Source organism: Tarenaya hassleriana, unplaced genomic scaffold (assembly GCF_000463585.1).
Source record: "Tarenaya hassleriana unplaced genomic scaffold, ASM46358v1 Cleome78, whole genome shotgun sequence".
Classification (NCBI taxonomy): Eukaryota; Viridiplantae; Streptophyta; class Magnoliopsida; order Brassicales; family Cleomaceae; genus Tarenaya; species Tarenaya hassleriana.
Window position 1 is genome coordinate 280,121 of NW_010970300.1, and position 4,446 is coordinate 284,566.

General features: G+C 34.1%; 1 pseudogene; it reads left to right on the plus strand.

The window, feature by feature from the left end:
* The first annotated feature begins 1,483 nt into the window (after nt 1–1,483).
* LOC104801919 lies at nt 1,484–2,941 on the plus strand (annotated as a pseudogene).
* Nucleotides 2,942–4,446: the final 1,505 nt, after the last annotated feature.

Below are 4,446 nucleotides of genomic sequence, written 5' to 3' on the forward strand. Positions count from 1 at the left end.
TATATGCATTAGTAATGATATATATATATATATATTGTAGTTATGTGTATATGTGTTTTATTAATTATAAATAATTTTATTTTTAATATATATATATATTTATATATATATATATGTGAATTTATATGTATATATTAATTTAAATACATGTAGATGAATATTTGGATATTTAATAATATTTTTGAATGCTGAGTCAACAATTTTTTGCTGAGTCAATAGTTTTTTTTATTGAGTGAGGAGTTTTTTGCTGAGTCAGCACTTGAGTTTGTTTGATTTGGAAAAAATTTAAAAGTTTGGGTATTTATGTGGGAATTTTGAAAAGTTCAGGTATTTATATGATAATTTTATAATTCGGATATTTATTTAGAATTTTTGTAAAAATTCAGATATTTTTACGCCATTATCCCAAAAAAAATGTTTTAAGGAATATTTTGTTATTTTTACAATTTAAAATAATGAGGAAAAAGCTAGAAAACAAAGTATCTTCGGCCCATTTCCTTCTTCATTAGCTCCACGCGATTTGGGCTTCCTTCTTCTCGCTGTTCTTTTCTAGGGTTTGTAGAGAAGCAAAGCAGGCTCGCAATTTCCTTAACACAGTCTCACGATTTGGGTTTCTTTCTGTTTTCGACTCTGCCTCTGTTCTGAAACTCACGATGTCGCTGGTGGTTCGGAGAGTGGCTGCCTGCACGTTGTCCTCTGCATCATCTCTGATTTATTCTCCTCTCTCGGACGAAGGTATACCCAACACAGTCTTACGTTGTTCGTCTGCTTTGTGTTGTCGGAGATTGGCTTATTCTGGTGTCAGAGACAGCGATATGTCGTTCAGAGAGAGATTAAGATGTGGGTTTGCTGATAGTAATGCCGATGAAGCTCTTCCTTTGTTCCACCAGATGGTTCAGTCTCGCCCCCTCCCTTCAGTTATCGATTTTGCCATGTTATTGAGTGCCATGGCCAAGATGAAACGATATGATGTTGTGATTTCTCTTTGCAAACAAATGGAATTCGTCGGGGTTTCACATGATCTCTACACTTGCAGCATTCTGATCAACTGTTTCTGTGGCTTGCGTCAAGTGGTCTTAAGATTTTTGGTTTTGGGAAAGATCATGAAATTGGGTTACGAGCCAATGCTGTCACATTCAATACCCTAATCAATGGATTCTGCATCGGGGATGAAGTTTCCGTTGCTTTAGACTTGATAGAGCGAACGGTGGATGCGGGACTTCAACCTAATGTCGTAACATTTAATACTGCTGTCAACGGACTTTGTCTCAAGGGTAGAATTCATGAGTCAGTAACTTTGGTTGATTGGATTGTAGAGAAAGACTGTCATCCCGATATATTTACGTATAATACTGTTTTAAATGGGATTTGCAAAATAGAGGATTATGCTTTAGCTTTGGATTGGATCACGAAGATGGAGGAAAAGTGCATGATGGTCAATGCCGTAACTTATAATACACTTATCGATTGTCTTTGTAAATCTGGAAATGTAGATGATGCGCCATTTTTAGTAAGATGGGTGAGCGAGGAGTTGCATCCGATATTATTACGTATAACATTTTGATAAACAACCTCTGTATTTGCGGTAGATGGAATGGTGCCTTGCGATTGTTGAAGGATATGATCAGAAAGAAAATCTCGTCCAATGTTGTTACTTTCAACGGATTAATCGATCTTTTCATTAAAGAGGGGGAGTTTTTAGAGGCTAAAGTACTTGATGAGCAGATCACCTAAAGAGGATTGGTTCCAAATACAATCACTTATAATTCATTGATTGATGGGTTTTGCATGGAGAATCGTCTTGTTGAAGCAAGACAATTGTTTGATTCTATGGTTAGTAAGGGATACTTTCCAAATGTAGTGATGTTTGGTGCTCTCATAAATAGATATTGCAAGTCTGGTAAGGTTGATGAGGGTATGAAGCTTAGTGAGATGTCTCAACGAGGGGTGGTTGCAAATAACATAATTTACAACTCTCATATAAGGATTGCCCACACGCTTTTCTTCGAGATGCAACATCACAGTCCACATCCTGACATAGTGACTTTTCACGATTTTGCTCGATGGGCTGTGTAAAAATGGAAAACTTGAAGAGGCATTGAAATTATATAACAAGATGGAAAAGAACGGGACAGTTGTACATAGTGTTATCATTCATGGCTTGTGCATGGCTAAGAAGGTTGACGAGGCATTGAAGTTGTTTAATTTGCTTGTTGATAAGAGGGTGGATCTTGATCTCAAAATGTATAATAAGATGATTTCAGGTCTTTGTAGAAAAGGTTTATTGGGTAAAGGCGAAAAGCTATTTAGAGAGATGAAAAAGATTGGTTGTTTCCCGGATGATCGTACATATAACGCGTTGATCCATGGTTATCTAAAACATGGATATACGGTAATGGGTATCAAACTTACACGAGAAATGCGGAGCTGTGGGTTTTGTGCAGATGCATCGACCACAAAGATTGTGGTAGATATGTTATCTGATGGTAGATTGGACAAAAAGTTTCTGGATTCTCGTTGATATGTCAAATGCATTGAGGCCTTCAAAGGAGTTTATTCCTTAGGTATGGAAATTTCCTTTGCTTATTATTGATTGGCAAGGAACAATTGCTAATGTTTCTTATAATGGATATGAAGGTATATGAAATGGAGTGTGAACTTCGTCATTGCATCTTTGATGCAGAAGCCAACGTGGCAAAGTTTTCTTGCTGAGGAAAACATCACAATGACCCTGGCTGCGTCAGAGTCTTCAGCAATGTGGCTTCCTCCATCAATGGATATGAGCAACCTTTGTTTTAATCTCCAAATTCTGTCTGTTTCTTCACTTTCGTAGGAATGTTTCTGACTCGGAAATGTTTGGTCTCTCCGTTTCTTGCTTCCATTTTGGGAAGCAGACTGATTTTCACTTCGCCATTGAAATGAGTAGCAGAAACATTTTCTATTTAGGTGTGACAAAAGACAAGAAGACACGGAAAATGAAACATTTTCTTGAATAAACTATTATTTAAATCATTCAATTATAATTGGAACCAGAAAGATTCCATCTTTCCATGTATGTTTGACAAAAGATTTAGTTAAGTTTTGGAAGAACCCAATTTGCTATTTTGAATCAAAACTCGTCATACCACCCCCACCAAAAGATTGATGGAAAATATATAGAATTTTCATCAATAGATTTGTCTAAAATTACCATCATTTAGTTTCATAAAAGGAATTACCAAAACAATCTTAAAATAAATAACGATTTCTTCAAACTCATCCATGGACCATGAGAAATGGATTATAACAGAAATGCAGATATATGTCTGACCTAGGGGCAGATATATGTCTGACCTAGGGTGGGCCCAGGTAATTGAAATCTGTGGGTTTTTGGGTATTCGGCACTGGTTTCACGGGTACTCGGAACAAAAGTATTTGTTATACAACGAAGATGAAAACGGGTTTGATGAAGCAAAAAATTTGGACCACACGTTTTGTTTGAATGGACACGGATACCTTCCAATCCGAATTTGAATAAAATGACGATATATCCTTAAATTTTGATATATTTACAATAATTACTAAAAATATTTTCATATTAAATTACTAAAATATCCATGAAGTCAATAAAAATCAACATTTTCTTATGATTTTGATGGATTCGGGTACCCTCAGATAGTTGAATTCAGGGACGAGTACTCGAGCCGTAGGTACCCTAACTTCACAAAAACAAAAACGAGATAATGTTTTTTTAAAACCCGTGAAGATGAAGACGAAACCCGGATATCCAAAACATCAAGATATTCGATTCGTGCTCATCCCTAGTCTGACCTACGAGTCAACTCGTTTTTATTATTTATTGTTTTTAAATATTTTTAATATTTTTATTATTTCTTAATTACTTTTTTATTATTTTATAATTTTTAGGCAAAATCATATATAAATATCTAAACTTTGACAAAAATTTCAGATAAATACCGGAACTATAAATTTCCATAAAAATACCTTTATTTTTTCAAAATCCTATATAAATGCCTAGACTTTTGAAAAAATTTCAAATAAACCCAAAATTCGTTAATGACGTCTATTTTTATTTGAAAAAGACATGAACTTTGTGTTTATTTGGAAAAATTTTCAAAAGCCTAGATATTTATATAGAATTTTTAAAAGATCAGATCTTTATATAGAAGTTTTATAGTTCAGATATTTGTTTGGAATTTTTATAAAAGATTAAGTATTTATATATTATTTTCTTTAATTTTTATCTCGCTCGCGATTGAGACGATATATACCGAACTAGAGTTTTTCTAATCCGTAAAAACATACCGCAATCGAGTCAGACACAAAATGAAGTGATTCAGACTGAGTCGGGATGAGCGAGCCGATTTTTCATTCTTAGACTATAATTCATTAATAAAACATTTTTATAAAAAATATAATGAGATTTAGAAATAAAGAATTTTCATG